The 17,049-nt window shown below is 37.8% G+C and overlaps 1 protein-coding gene across 1 annotated transcript in view; it reads left to right on the forward strand.

Moving 5' to 3' along the window:
* COMMD10 (COMM domain containing 10) overlaps positions 1-17,049 on the forward strand; it is a 1,017,192-nt gene that overhangs the window by 972,980 nt on the left and 27,163 nt on the right. Inside the window, exon 7 of the mRNA XM_053701577.1 lies at positions 15,755-15,814. The gene's annotated coding sequence lies outside the window, so the exon portion shown is untranslated. The remainder of the gene's footprint in view (positions 1-15,754; positions 15,815-17,049) is intronic.

Below are 17,049 nucleotides of genomic sequence, written 5' to 3' on the forward strand. Positions count from 1 at the left end.
CTCCTTAATATGAATTGTTCATATCACATACTTACCATATCAAAGTCTTTAGTATGAAGCTTGTTTTGCTTAAAGTGACATAACATTGTAAAAAGATAATACTCTTAATGTGTGAGCATGTTTTATTATTGCTCTATTGCTTGCAATATTACTGATTACAATCTGCCAAAGAGCAGCACGAGACTGGGACCTAGCTGATCACACCTGGTGCACCAATAACAAGAGGTATATGTGCACAGCCACCAGCTATCTGCCTACGTAGATGTGCTTTTCAACAAAGAATACCACAGAATTAAGTAAAGTTGACTATGGAAGTGAATTACATGCTCCATTTGAGCAGTGAATGATTAATTTTGACTTAATGCTCCTTTAAGACTTGCTTACATTTCTTACTTAACATAGACAAAGGTTGTACAATTGTTTTGCCCAGTATAGTTGTGCATTTAACTTCACATTAGAAGCATTTTAGAATTTGCTTCTGTTAGGTTGTCCTTGCTAGATGGATAACTGTTTAAGTGCATGTGACCCACGTTTAACAAATGTGTCTTTGCAACCAATTCAAAAATGCTTCTGTTGGCCTTGTAGATTCATATACTGTGTTTTGTCTGTATTATCAATCTGTATTTACATTAAAGATGGTACTAATTTGAAATACATCTTAAACTGCACTGGACAGAAAAGATTATAGCAAACAAAAACAAAATGGACTGCAATCAAATGTCAACTAATGGGACACTAAAGTCAAAATTAAACACTTCCATGATTCAGATAGAGCATGCAGTTTTAAGAGATTTCCCATCTTACTTCCATTATCAAAATTTGCAAAGCCTTTTTATATGCACACTTTCTGAAACACCAGCTCCTAACGAGCATGTGCACAAGATCAGTGTCTTTAGATACTAGTCTGTGATTGGCTGATGGCTGCCACGTGATATAGGCAGCCATCAAATGGAGAAACTAATTTTGTCAGAAAACAATCTACTACTTATTTAAAATTCAGAGTAAGTTTTATTGTATTGTGTTTTTATTATGCACTTGTTAATTATCAGGCCTGTGCATTTGTAGGTTTTAGATGCCTCTGAATGTGGAAGAAGGTGGCCACATTCGGAGGCATCCGAAACCTCAGACGGCACAGGCCTATTAATTAATTATGCAATTCTACAGTATTTAATGGTCCTTTATTCAGCTTACTAGCGACCCTAAACTTGATCCTGCATTGCCCCTTCTTTGTGAAAATAGGCTGGCAACCTTCCCCTAGTGCTAAACAGCTTCTTCATAGCAAAGCCCAAGATTTATCAGTCTTTCCGTAAACTTCCATTTAGCACAATTCCAAAGCTTCTGCATAAACATATAATACGTATAAAGAGTAACACTTCCATTAAGATTTGATGGTCAATGCTTTAATGAACCTGTGTACGTGGCTTACTTAAAGGGACACTAAAATCATTTTTTTTTCTTTCATGATTCAGATAGAGCATGCAATTTTAAGCAACTTTCTAATTTACTTCTATTATCAATTTTCTTTGTTCTATTTCTATCTTTTTTTGAAAAAGCAGGTATGAAAGCTTTGGAGCTGGCCTATTTTTGGTTCAGAATCCTGCATAGCACTTGTGATTGGTTTCTACATTTAGCCATCCAATCAGCAAGCGCAACCCAGGTTCTGAACCTAAAATCGACTGGCTCCAAAGCTTTCATTCCTGCTTTTTCAAATAAAGATATCAAGAGAACAAAGGAACATTGATAATAGGAGTAAATTAGAAAGTTGCTTAAAATTGCATGCTCTATCTGAATCATTAAAGAAAGAAAAAGAAAAATAATAGGTTTAGTATCTCTTTAATACAGAGGCTGAAACCTCATCTGCTTTGCCACTTTATTTTAACATTTGTGATGTTAAATCAGAACAAGCTTTTTGCTGCCAGAACCCATAGAGAATTTTTCAAGGAGATGCAAAATTTAGATCTATTTAATTAGCTTTTCTGTCATAGATGATTATATAAGTTAGGGTATATAGTCAAAATAATTACCAGAATGCTCATGTTTTCTAAATTATGTCATAGTTTATTAAGGATGATTGATGAAATAAGGACATTTTCATTTTCTGTTTATTTAATGCATTCTGTCTGTCTGTCTATCTATCTATCTATCTATCTATCTATCTATCTATCTATCTATCTATATGAAATGTTTAAAAAATATAGCAGCTAGAAAAAAAATCTCTAGGAAAATTAATATGTTAATATATGGTGCCGACCTACAGTTAAATAGTAATAATGTGTACAAAGAAAGATACCACAGATATATTAAAAGTAAGGGAATTCAGCATTCTTTAATAAATACAAAAAAATATATATTTTATACACATTATTACTATCTATCTTTCTGTCTGTCAGTGTGCCAGGAATCAGACTGAGACGAGAAGTGCAAAAATAATCGCACCTTTATTAATAGCAAAAAATAATAAAAAGTCCACAAGTCAAATAACAAGCCAGGAATCAAAACCAGAGCTGGTAGTCAGACGAGCCGAGTCAGGAGCCAAAGCGAGTAGTCAGACGAGCCGGAATCAGGAACAAGGAGAACAGCAGAGTCAGGAACAAGCCAGGGATCAGGAACCAGGAGGGACGTCAGACAGCCAGGTAATACACGGAAGCTCTCACAAACAGGTTTGACACAACGCAAGGGCAAAGCATACTGAACAGAGGCCCTTTAAATAATAAGTGATGACATCACAATTGTGAGACTGCATCCTGTCTCACACAGATGATGTACACCAGTCTGGCCATAAAAGGAAGTGCAGGAAATGAGCAGCATCGCACAGTATGCACCAGACAGCAAGAGAGGTGAGTAAAATGGCTGCCAGCAGCACATGGCAAACAAAATAGGGAAAAAACCCTGACAGTACCCTCCCCTCAACAACCCCTCCCCCGCGGGAGGACAAAAGGCTTATTGGGGAAACGGGCATGAAAGGCACGGAGGAGGGCGGGAGCATGAACATCAGAGGAGGGAACCCATTAACGCTCCTCCGGACCGTAGCCCCTCCAGTGAACCAAATACTGTACACAGCCCCTGGACTGAGTAAAATGGCTGCCAGCAGCACATGGCAAACAAAACAGGGAAAAAACCCTGACACTATGTTAAAGTCAACAAAGTAGTCCAAAATAAATACACGCACTCATGGAAATTAAAGGGACATAAAACACTAAATGTTTATTTCATGATTCATATAGAGTATACAATTGTAAACAACTTTACAATTTACTTCTGTTATTAAATTTGCTTCATTCTCTTGTCATCCTTTGGTGAAGAAACAGAAATGTACTACTCTAACCTAGCATATTGAGCTCAATTTATCAATGCTTCATTCCTCAATTCGCCTTTGTCCATGTATCAAAATATGTGCAGAATTCTGCTTTCAGCTTAATCAAGGAATGCACCCTATTCAAAATAATGTTTTTTGTCTGATCAATTTCACATATTTTCCACCCATACTAAGCAATCAGTTATGATGCTATTTGATCAGATGCAGGACTATTTGGAACCGGTCACCATCAGAACAAAAGCTTTCCCTAGTATGTTGAAATTGTTGGCCGTTCTGCATTTCATGGACACTGGGTCATTCCAATCTGTGTCCTGTGTTGAGGTTGGTATGAGTTAACCAATGTTCTCCATACACCTACAGACTGTATTAGACATCCTATACACTATTTTTAAGTATTATGTTTGTCTCCCAGAAATAGCCAAGGAATGGAAATCAGTAAAACTATTTTTGTTTTCTATATTCCTAGTATTCCAAATGTGTTATGGGCTACAGACTGTACACATATTGCACTGAGAACTCCCAGGGAAAGAGAGGAAATGTTCCACAATAAAAGGCATTTTCATTCCCTCAATGTGCAAATGGTATGTGTTGCCTAACTAAGTATCCTAAGTGTTTGTGCTGGTTTTCCTGTCACAAATACTATATTCTGCACCGATTTGGGCTTTATGCAAAGTTTAAAAACAATGATAAATGTTACTGTCAGGTCACCGTGAGTAGTTGTAAATACAACTTTGTTGTGAAATTAAAACTGTAATGTGTAGTTGGAAAGTTATATAATCATCATCTTATAATTTCAGGATTTTTAATTTTATACGGTTGACTCAAAGAAAATATCTGTTATAAAGTTGTCTATTTAGTTGCCATGACAGCAATTCACAGACCATTGTTTATATTTTTGGCTCTATTTTTAATTAAGATAAGATACCCATGTAGAAATTGGTTGCTGACACCTACTAACAACCCCAAAACTGCAGCAGAAATAAAATATAATGATTCACATAGGAGCACAATAATTTGCATAGATTGCAACTTTGGGATTGTAAAGAGCATATTTAGGTGCCTAATCCACTCGGGGGGGGGGGGGACCTGCAGAAAAGTTACAGGAATCCTCATGATATATGGTATACTACATAATGTGGAAGACGAGGAGGACATAGAAGTACCATCCATCCTTGATGATAAAGTGAGTCCCAAGAACATAGAAGATGTTTCCGAAAGTAGTGCAGTGTCTGCTCAAAGCCAATTAATTGCCACACTATTCCAATAGAGGAAATTTTCTATAATCCAAATGAATAATTTTTTAACAGTACTTGTGTCAATAAATGTTTGTATAGTTATATAAAATTGGCGTACTTTTTGGCAAACGTTCACAACATCACAAATGTCGACATGCACCTCTGTTGTAACAAGTCAAACAAATTTACATAACAACTTTATTAATAGTTAAAAAAAATTCACAGAAATACATAATATATTATAACATATAACATATACACAAAATCTACCATAGCAAAATTAAAGGGATAGGAAATTCAAAATATAACTTGCATGATTAATGATAAAAATTTAATTTTAAGCCACTTTTAAATTCACTTCTATTATCAAATGTGCTTTGTATCCCACATTGAAAAAGAATACACACATATCCTACACTAGTGGGAGCTAGCTGCTGATTGGTGCCTGCACACATTTGTCTCTTTTGATTGGCTAACTAGATGTGTTCAACTAGCTGCTAGTAGTGCAATGCTGTTCCTTCAGCAATGGATAACAAGAGAATGAAGCAAATTTGATAATAGAAGTAAATTGGAAAGTTGTTTGAAATTGTATGATTTATCCGAATCATGAAATAAAATGTTGGGGTTTCCTGTCCCTTTAACAAGGTGAATTAACAGAATATAACATATGCATATTTGTACACAACTTTATTAACAGTGTCCGTTATTGCATTCACAAAAGTTACTAATTAAGTTATTCAGTGATACGTCTACTTTGTGTAATAGAGATGTAAAATTTCACTTCCCCACCTTTCACAGCAAGTGAATTGCTGATTTGTGTATTGGTATGGAAGGTTACTTTCCAAAAAGTATTGGTGGGCTTAGGGGCGTCTCACAGGACAGCTGGGACTGCACCGTTTATTAGATGACACAGTGGGTGTATTTATCTATCAAGTTATCTATCTAAACAATTAATTTTATTACAAGGACAGAGACTCCTATTTTGCATAAGCCTTTTCCTTTACTGCTCAACAGCCAATCAAAGTAACATAATACAATTTAAAAATTTAACATAGAAATAGAATAAATGAATATGCTAACCAATGAGAAACAACCCTGAATGGTGTGATCCAGGGCAGACCAATCAGAAAAGTTCATTCTAGTATAAACAGTCCCGATAATATTCCAACTGCCTCTTTTCACTTTGCTGCTCTCAAAGATAAGTATATTGTGATTGCAGTGTGTTTTGGAATAAAGCTTCAATTTTTTTCTGTGTTATTTAGATTATTATTTTACATTTTTCTCTTGTTTTTCTCCCTTTCTCTCTCTTGTTTTTGTTCTTTTAGAACTTATTTATTTCTATTGTTTGCCTTGTTAACTTATTTATTATTACTAAGTTTTTTCTTTTTCATGCTATATCATTCCTTTTGCTTTACCTTCCAGTTTTTAATTGCCCCCTTTTTGTCTCTTGGAGCTTCTGTCTGCTCCTTCGTTTTCATTTTGTATCTGCCTATTCTCTGCTGCCTCCAGACTGGCATCCATTTTCTTTCCTTCTCCTTGCAATTGTAGCCACTCCCCCTGGCTGTCATTTCCTTTTCTCCTCAGTGTTGTCATCCTGTTTCATGCCCCTGCTTCTCTCTGTCAGCCAGCCCTCACCTCCCAGAAGATTTGGCAACTATTCAGGCCTTCTCTTCTGTTTTGTTACTTATTACATTGTTGTTACACTAACGTTTTTCACACATTTACTTAGCTTAAACAGTTTTTTCCTGTATTTCATCAGCAATTAGTTTTCATTAGTAATTATTACTTTTTTGTTTAAACTTTATTTGTTTTAATTGTTATTTAACTTATATTGGGTATTTTCTCACTTGATTTAATAACAAATATATATATTCTGTTGCATTGTGCTTTACTTTAATTTAAAATGCATTTAAAAGAATATAATTCTGTTTCTGCTGAATCAGTTGCAGATGAATTTGACAATACTATTAAAGACTATAGAAGTCATTGTAAGGCAGCATTAAGATCTGCCAATGAGAATCGTATTTCTCCTAAAAAAGCTAAGCAAAAAAGAAAACATTTATCTAAAATATATAGAAATATTTTATTGAAAAATAAATTAAATAAAGGAGCTTTTAGTCTGAAAAACCCAAACATCAGAATTAATTCTTCTGCTACTAAAAATAAAATTATTTCCTCAGAATCAGATTCTGAGGATGCAGCTCCTATTAAGAAAGTATCCAAGAGGAAAGTAGACTTTGTTTCTACACCTGCTCCTATCTCTGAGGCATCAACCTCTAAACTGTAGGTCAGGATCAGGATGGCGGAGCACAGGAGCTGAACAGAGAGCCTTTTTTAAGAAAGGCATTTATGGCCTCAGGAGGTCAATGTTTACAGTCCATGTTCCGTCTAGTCAATTCGGTGAGAGGAGCGACTGTTTGAGAAAAGTTCTTTATAAACTTGCGGTAGTAATTGGAGAACCCCAAGAACCTCTGTAATTCCTTTAAGGAGGTAGTTTGAGGCCATTCTAACACAGCGGTGAGTTTAGCAGGATCCATGGCAAAACCCTCCTTTGAGATGACATATCCGAGGAATTGGATCCGGACATTTTTTCTAGCTTGGCTACCAAAGAGTTATCCCTGAGATGAAGAAGCACCTGTCTCACGTGCCTGTGATGCTTCTCTAAAGTGGAAGAGAAAACAAAAATATCGTCCAGGTAAACGATAACAGTGCGGTTGAGGAGGTCACGGAAGATGTCGTTGACAAATGCCTGGAAGACTGCAGTGGCGTTACACAGCCCAAAGGGCATTACAAGGTATTTGTAATGCCCTGATCTTGTGTTGAAGGCGGTCTTCCATTCGTGGCCTGGAGAGATGCGAATCAAATTGTATGCCCCACGTAAATCTAATTTAGTGAAGAAGCGAGCATCCTGGAGCATCCTGGAGTGAGTCATACAATTCAGTGATCAGTGGTATGGGATAGCGATTCTTGATGGTTATGCTGTTCAAGGCCCTGTAGTCTATGTAGGGTCTGAGCCCACCACCCTTCTTACCGACAAAAAAGAAACCAGCCCTAGCAGGAGAGGAAGAAGGGCAAATGAAACCTTTAGCTAGGTTCTCTTGGATGTACTCCTCCATGGATTTGGTTTCAGCCTTGGAGAGTGGATATGTCCTGCCTTTAGGAAGCAGGGCTCTGGCAAAGAGGTCGATCTTGTAGTCGTAGGGATGGTGGGGTGGCAGCACGTCGGCTGCTTTTTTCTCAAACACATCAACAAAGTCTGCATATACCAAAGGAAGGATGGAGGGAGTCTGGATGCTGGCTAAGGGAATGCAGAGCAGAGGAGTGACTTTAGCAAGGCAGGAGTGGAAACAGGAGGCACCCCAAGAAGCCAGTTGCTCCTCAGCCCAGTCGAACTGTGGATTGTGTAAGTGAAGCCAAGGGAGACCAAGGATGACAGACTGAGCTGGGGAATGAATGACCTCGAACTGGAGCTGTTCGTTATGAAGAGCACCGATGGTCAAGGTCAGGGGTGCTGACTCAAAATGGATCAAACCAGAACCAAGGGGGGTACCATCCAGGTTAGTTATCTTGAGACAATGTCTTTTCTGTAGAAGAGGTAGACCAGCTTGAATCATAAAACGGTGATCCAGGAAGTTGCCAGCTGCCCCTGAATCAATGAAGGCTTGAGTGTGGACAGTATTCTGTAGGAAGGTAAGGGTAACAGGTACCAGGATCCAAGAGGAGTGAGGGGATTTGGTAGAGATCATGCTTAGAGGTACCCCTGTGTTATCCTCTAAGCGTTGGCTTTTCCCGGCCGAATGTCACAGACCTTTAGTTGGTGGGAGTTAGAGCCACAATAAAAGCATAGTCTCAGTCTCCTTCTTCTCTGTCTTTCGGACTCTGAAGGTTTGAAAGAGGAGAGATCCATGGGTTCCTCCACTGAGGTAACTGGAGCTGCTGAAGGGGTAGAGGATGCCACCGGAACCGGATGAACAGGGGGACGGGCAGAGAGGACCCTCCTTGTCTAGTCTCTCTCGGCTTGTCTCTCCTGAAATTGAGAGTCCAGGCTGATACAAAGAGCTATAAAGTCATCTAAAGAAGAAGGTATATCACGATAGGTGAGTTTGTCTTTGATGCATTCATGCAGACCCCTCCTAAAGGCTGCCTTGAGAGCACTGCCATCCGAAGTGGTTTCAAGTGCCAAGGTACGAAACTCAACGGCAAACTGAGCCACAATTCTGTTGCCCTGGAGAAGATCCAGCAGGGAATATTCTGCATTAGAGGTACGGCCAGAGGTCCCAAACACAGCAGAAAAAGCAGAAATAAAATCATCAGCATCATGCAGAAGTGGAGCGTCCTGTTCCAGAAGAGGAGAGACCCAGGCTAGGGCCTTGTCTTTCAGCAAGGAAATGATAAAGATGACCCTTGACTGGGGAGACTGAAAGGTGTGGGGATCATTACGGAAGTGCAGCCTGCATTGGTTAAGGAAACCCCTGCAATCCGTATTACCATCATACTTGTCAGGCAAAGGTATCCGGGGTATTCTTCCAGAAGCAGAGGGAGATGCCACAGTACTGGGAGCAGGGACTGGCGGTAAACAACAGGAGTAGTACCCCTTGAAGTGACTAGTAAGGAGAGTTGAGCGGTGATAGCCTCTAGCTTGGAATCCATATTCTGCAATTGTGTAGTATGGGTTCCCAACATCTATCCTTGGAGATAAACAACTCGTGCCACCTCATCTGGTTCCATGGCCCAAGTATAATGTAAGGCTCGTGGGATACTCCTTTATCAGACCGAACTCGGCCAGTAGTCTTGTTATTCCAGCGTCGAGCCGGAAAGATAGGGAATATCCCAGAGTAGAGAATATCAGGCAAATGAGGAGAGCTGCACTCACCACAGGCAGGACAGCACAAGGTAAATTAGGCAGACAGGGTACGGCAACAGAAAATCAGTTCAGCAGTTCAGGTGTTAAACAAGAAACGTAGTGAGACTGGCAGGGTTAAGCAATAATGTATCAGACCAGCAATTTAGGGGTTAACCAGACAGGGTAGTAAGACAAGCAGGGTTCAGTACCAAAGAATTAGTCCAGCAATTTAGGGGTTAATCAGGTAGCGTAGTGAGACAGGCAGGGTTCAGCAACAATGTATCAGTCCAGCAATTTAGGAGTTAACCAGATAGCATAGTGAGACAGGCAGGGTTCAGTAACAAAGAATCAATCCAGCAAACGATCTGTCACTCCTAGGAGCACACGAAGTAGCACTTGTACTTGGGCAGTGACAGGTCATTTGCTGCCTGTAAAAATACCTGCAGATTGGCGCCCAGAGACCGTCCGGCATGAGGAGCGTGCGGCGATGACGTCAGCGCCGCTCGCATCCTGAGCCGACACAGTCCTAGGCAACGAGCATGGGGAAGACGCTGTGCCCCTAGCAATGGCGCGGCGTGACAATATCCCAAAAAAGAAAACATTTAAAAAATCTATAAAAAAAAAAAAAAAAAAGATATTACTAGACAATGAAGGTATTGAATTTTTAGATCCAGAGGATTTACAACATCCTCACTCATCTAATTGGAGACCCTTCAAAAAGGTTGCAAAATTCATGGATCATTATTTAAGAAAACCATTATCGGTTAAAGCCAAGTCTACTTTAAGAGCAGAATGCCCTAGACAAGAGTTGCCGCATAAATCTTCTGTCACGACAGAAGTGGACGCAAATATTATTAAGTTTGTAAGCACAAAAAATTTTAATATCAGAAAAGGACCTGATAAATTCTAGAAAGCTTGCCAGGATAAATATCTGGACACTTTAGATCCTATTACAAAAATGTTCGAACTAACCAAAGAAGCCATTGTTAATAAAGCTTTATTAGACCCTTATATCATGAGACAATGGATTCAGAGAGCTATTTATCTCATGGGAGATGCCAATACGGCTCTGTCTACTCATCGTAGACACATCCTACAAAAAAATTGATCCCAAAATCTCAGACTTTGCCCCCACAGAGATGGGCCCCCATGCTGAGGGTCTCTTGTTTGGTGAATATGGTCTTAAAGAGTTAAACTCCTATGTAAACACATTTAACTCACTGAACAAAGTAAAGACTACCTCTAAAAAGATATTTTATCCTACACCTAATCGTGTCTTTGACTGGGCCGGGAAAGGAAGAGGCCATTTTCCCAGTCGTCCTTTTTACCCCAAATAGGTCTCAATATCAATATCAATCCTTCCCTCCACTAAACCAGATTTCCCTCCAAGACAGATTGTATTCTCAAAAACAGACTCAAGTCTTTTAGATCAAGAAATAGAAAATTTTCTACTAAAACAGGCCATAGAAATAGCTCCAAACAATGAAAATTTGTTTATGAGCAACATGTTCTTTGTGAAAAAGAAAGAAGGATCTCTCCGTCCAGTTATAAATCTAAGGAATCTGAATGCTTTTCTATCTTACAACCATTTCAAGATGGAGTGAATTTATCTTCTGAGAGATTGTCTTATGGACAAAGACTGGTTGGTAAGATTGGATTCAACAGATGCTTATCTTACAGTTCCTATCCATCCCTCTCATCACAATTTCCTCCGTTTTTTTCTGGAGGAGTCAAATCTGGCAATTTTCTAGTCTACCTTTTGGTATTTCCTCGGCCCCTTGGGTGTTTACAAAATTTTGAAACCCGTTGTAGCGTGGCTCAGATTAAGAGGAATTTGTCTGATCATTTATCTGGACGATATTCTTATTTTCAATCAGGATCATTCTCTCCTCCTTTCCCACTTGGATTTGACCCTAAATATTTTAAAAAACTTAGGTTTCCTTATAAACTTTAAAACATCGGTTCTTATTCCGTCTCAGAAACTAATTTTTCTAGGTTTTCTGATAGATACTTCTTTATCAACTCTAACTCTTCCCTTGGAGAAAGGGAAGAAAATAAAATTGGAAATTTCTCATTTACTAAAGAAAAAGTTTTTTCCAATCAGATCTCTTGCAAGAATTGTAGGTCTTCTTTTAGCTTCGATTCAAGCGATTTTTCCAGCTCCATTACAGAGATCAAAAATCTTTTATTTAAGGAAGGGTTTCTCCTATTCGCACAAAATCTCTTTGTCAGAAGAAGCCAAGATCAAATTGATCTGGTGGCTTTCCAATATAGATGCTTGGAATGGCAAAGCTATATTTGTAAAAATGATTCAGAAAAGCTGAACTAAATCCTTACAGGTTAACTTATATGTCAGTCCCATACAAGCCTATGGGAATAAAGCATATATTTGGTTTCTTCTGATGCTTGATCCCTGACGAAGTGCTGTAACAGCATGAAACATGTTGGAGTATTAGACCTTGAGCTGCTAGGCTGACACGCTTGTGGCTGTGATATTGTAATATTATTCTCTGTGATTAATCACAGCATACTTTTTATGGATACCAAATGAAGAGACTTTTAAACTTATTTACTCGGTCCATTTCCTGCTGGATTCCATCCACTTGTGTGGAAGCATTTTGTTCAAAGCTATATTTGTGAAAGCTCCAGATGTGGTTCCCTGATTACTTGAGGCAAATGGTCAATTTCGGCACGCAAGATGCACATTAATTGCCTCAAATTAATTACCGGCTCATTTGCAATAAAGAGTTTTGTCAAACAAAATTCTCTCTCCATTCTTTTACGGATGGACAACATTTCGGCAGTGGAACTCATTCCAAACAACTATCAGATATAACGAAGAATTTCATTCATCAATGTCTCCAGAATAATATCTTTATTCGAGCAGAGTACATTCCGGGTCTCTCCAATACAGCTGCAGATTGGGGTTCTCATTACTTATTGGACTCAAGCGACTGGAGATTGCATCCAGATATTTTTCAGAGCTTACAACTGATCAGAGGTCCGTTCTCGATAGACTTCTTTGCATCTCACTTGAATTGCCAAATTCTTCCTTTCTTCATTTGGCGTCCAGATCCAGAAGCCCTAGCAGTAGATGCTTTCCCTCCCTTCTCAATGTTTCCTCGAGTCTTGAATATAATCAGGAGGAACAAAATTTGCCTTGTTCTGATATCCCCTTTTTGGATGACCCAATCATGGTACCCATCCCGTCTGGAGATGTCCTTTTTCTTCCCAATTATCCCCCCTCTTTTTCCACATCTTTTACTAGATCCAAACTGAGATTTTCATGATCTAGTACTTCAAGGTTCTCTTCAGCTCATTGCTTGGACAATTTCAGGGGATCCTGGGCCCCAGAAGGACTTTCTTCTTCAGCTAGATCATTATTACAAGATGCCTGGTCACCAGGAACTAAAAAATGTTACTTTTCAGCCTGGGCCAGATGGTCTAGCTGGTGCAGTCAAAAACATTTGGATCCCTTTTCAGCTCCTTTGAGCGAGATTCTACATTTTCTTATTTGATGAAGGTTTAGCTTGTAGATCTATTAATGTTTATAGATCAGCTATATCTGCAGGTCACAAGCTTATTAACAATACACCTATTGGTCAACATATTTCAATTTCCAGGCTTATGAAATCTATCAAACTTTGGCTAAGTATTCTTCCTTCTGGGATGTTAATTTCATTTTTTCTTTGTTTAAATCTTGACCCTCTAATGAATTATTTTCTCTTAATTAACTTTCTTGCAAGCTTGTAACTCTTCTCTGTCTTTTGTCTTGCAGAAGAGTTTCGGATGTTAAAGCCATTGACTTTTCTTCCAAAATGTTTTCTCCTCAAGGAGTCATCTTTAGCATCTCTAGAAGAACTAAATCCCTGTCTTCTTCTATTTTTTATCCCTATTTTTTGGATTGTCCTTCCTTGTGTGTGGTTCTTTGCCTAAAAGAATACGAAAATCGTACCTTACCCTTTAGAAATTCCTCTTCTAATCAACTTTGAATTTTTTATTCTCCTCCTCATGCTCGTGTTTCTTCTACTTCTATTAGTAGATGGATTAAATGGGTCATGAATGAAGCAGGTATAGATAAATCTTTCTCTTCTCATTCAGTAAGGGGAGCAGCTGCTTCTAAAGCTTTTTGTAAATCGGCTTCCCTTCAAGAAATTCTAAATGCAGCAGACTGGTCATCTGATTCAGTCTTCAGACAGTTTTATTTCAAACCTATTAATTCTTTGCCTCAACGCCTTCTGGATTGAATTTATGTCTAGCTTTAAACTTGCAAAATAGGAGTCTCTGTCCTTGTAATAAAATGCCTCCTCAACCTTCATCCTTTCCGATGGTCCTCATGAAAAAAAAATTCTTTATTTCTTTGAATTGTTTTTCATTTTGTCTTTGGGACTTATTTCTGAAGATTCTTACCATATTTTTTCCAGCACCAAAGTTCAAAGAGGCAGTTGGAATATTATTGGGAATGTTTATACTAGAATTAACTTTTCTGATTGGTCTGCCCTGGATCACACTATTCAGGGTTGTTTCTCATTGGTTACCATATTCATTTGTTATTTCTATGTTAAACTTTTAAATTGTATTATGTTACTTTGAATGGCTGTTGAGCAGCAAAGGAAAAGGCTTATAGGAGTCTCTGTCTCTTTAATAAAATCTAGATTATTCCTTCACCAAGGCTAGGATAATCGGAATTTTTAACTATCTGCCTATGTATATATATCTATCAATCTATGTACCTTATTATCTATCTATATTTTATGTCCATCTACCTATGTATATATCTATATTCCCAAGTAAAATAAACAACAAAAATAATACTAAACAATAACAAGTTTAAAAAAGAATACATACCTAACACAATGTTAATATCTATCTATGTACAGCATATGTGTCTATATATAGAAATGTACTTGTGCCCACTTTTATACATGTCGCAATGCATGCTGGTACAACTTTCCCGCGAGAATGTCTCTTTCACTGTTAGGTGAGCATAAAATAACACCTTCAGTTATGCAGACAGTTTAATAAATCCACTTATTCATATCAAGTCTGGCTTCTAATTAATCAATCATCGCTGATAAACAGAATTGAAGCAAATATATCCGGGTCTAAGTTTGATGACTTTTGGCATTGGGCAGTAATTTGGAGGGATCAAAAAGATGCAGAAATTCTCACAAACGCTCATTTGTATTTTTAAAATTTTTGATAAATGGACCTCATTGGATGAACCAATGACCAGTGTCATATGTGTGCATCCTGCAAGCAGCCGCTAGCTAGCTACCAGTAATACATTGTTGCTCCTAATCCTAACTATCCTTTTTCAACAAACAATACTAGGGAAATGAAACAAATTATATAATAGAGGTAAATTATAAAGTTGTTTAAAATTGTATGCGCTATTAGAATAATCTTTGATGTCCCTTTTAAGAAAAACACATATTTAACATTATTAGCTGATATAAAAACACTGCATGATATTTCAGCACTAACATGTTCCTTTATCAAATAGACAACCAACATGTTTGTTTATATTTTGTGTCCGTGTGTGTGTATGTATATATATATATATATATATATATATATATATATATATATATGCACACACATATATAGGGACAACCAGACGTGGACTCCTTGCTCAGTGTGCTTAGAGGAATGTGGCTACACCTCACTGACAAGGCCCAATGAAGGCCGAAACGATAGTCTGGGGTTGCTATGTTCCTTTTTCAGAGAGGAATTGCCTGGTATTTCGGTGCTGGACTGACCATAATAGACAGTATCAGACTGATATATTACAGGGAAATTCAACTCTGTGAAAAGCATTACTGGGCTAAAAGAAGCTGCACCCAGGTGGTAAATCGCCATAGAACAGGCTAACAATGGTATTGAGCCAGTTGTTCATTCCTGTGAGTGCACTTCTCTCTGTGCATATATATATACATGCCCTGTGCTTTCAGTTACTCCAGATATAGCATTCTGCAAAGCCATAAGATAAGCTATTGTATGTGCCTATTATAATGTATCTCTCGCTCCATTTGTCTTACCCACTGTTCCATTCAACAAATAATAATATAATCGCTCAAAAGAATAACAAAACAGAGGTTTTCAAAAAGAAACATTACAATAGGTTTTTGTGGGCACTCCATTAATAGGTTTAATGATATAACATCTTCTCTGCAGTGCATTATCCTTGCAGCTGAATAGTGGTTTGGAAACTGTGATTTTAAACATACCACAGTTTTTTTTTATATATATATATATATATATATATATATATATATATATATATATATATATATATATATGTATCTGTCTGTTTGTCTGTGCATTTGCAATAAACCTGTTTTCTTTTCTTTCTCTTAGAATCTGGAGAAAGTGTTTGTGGAATTTAACCACAAGGAGCTGTTGGAGTTCTATAACAAGGTGAGTATTGTTCACATAAGTTCCTTTGACTTTTTTCCCTCTAAAAGTGCTTTCCTTTCTGAACTCTTGCCCTGTTTTTCTCAGTCTATGCCTCTGTCCCTATTGATATAAGTATATTTGAACAACCATTCCTTTTTATTTCACACCTTTTTAAAATGAATATTAGTAATTTCCTTTTATTCTCATGTTGCACTTGGAGGTATGATTACAAAGCTGCTACTCACTTTGGCCAGAAATAACCGCATAATTCAAACCATTGTACTATTTAGATTAGTTAAGAAATGTCAATTTGCAGCCTGGAGGGCACACATTAAACCAGCACCATGATCCAGTGCCTTAGGGCCATGCTGCAAACTAGCAGGTGTGTCAGTACAACAAATGTTCCCTTAAACCAGCCTTTCATTAACAGTTATGCTATAATTTCCTGGAATCATTCTTTGGTAACAGTGCCACTGAACTAAAAGGAACAATGTACTGTGTTTTTTTTTTTTCTTTCTTCTCTCCTTTTAAAAGGATACTAAACCAATTTATTTTCGTTCTTATTCAGATAGAGCATGACATTTCTTTCATGTAATTAGCAAGAGTCCATGAGCTAGTGACGTATGGGATATACATTTCTACCAGGAGGGGCAAAGTTTCCCAAACCTCAAAATGCCTATAAATACACCCCTCACCACACCCACAAATCAGTTTTTACAGACTTTGCCTCCTATGGAGGTGGTGAAGTAAGTTTGTGCTAGATTCTATGTTGATATGCGCTCCGCAGCAAGTTGGAGCCCGGTTTTCCTCTCAGCGTGCAGTGAATGTCAGAGGGATGTGAGGAGAGTATTGCCTATTTGAATTCAATGATCTCCTTCTACGGGGTCTATTTCATAGGTTCTCTGTTATCGGTCGTAGAGATTCATCTCTTACCTCCCTTTTCAGATCGACGATATACTCTTATATATACCATTACCTCTACTGATTCTCGTTTCAGTACTGGTTTGGCTTTCTACTACATGTAGATGAGTGTCCTGGGGTAAGTAAGTCTTATTTTCTGTGACACTCTAAGCTATGGTTGGGCACTTTTATATAAAGTTCTAAATATATGTATTCAAACATTTATTTGCCTTGACTCAGGATGTTCAAACATTCCTTATTTCAGACAGTCAGTTTCATATTTGGGATAATGCATATGAATAAATCAATTTTTTTCTTACCTTAAAATTTGACTTTTTTCCCTGTGGGCTGTTAGG

The sequence above is a fragment of the Bombina bombina genome, chromosome 2 (assembly GCF_027579735.1).
Source record: "Bombina bombina isolate aBomBom1 chromosome 2, aBomBom1.pri, whole genome shotgun sequence".
Lineage (NCBI taxonomy): Eukaryota > Metazoa > Chordata > Amphibia > Anura > Bombinatoridae > Bombina > Bombina bombina.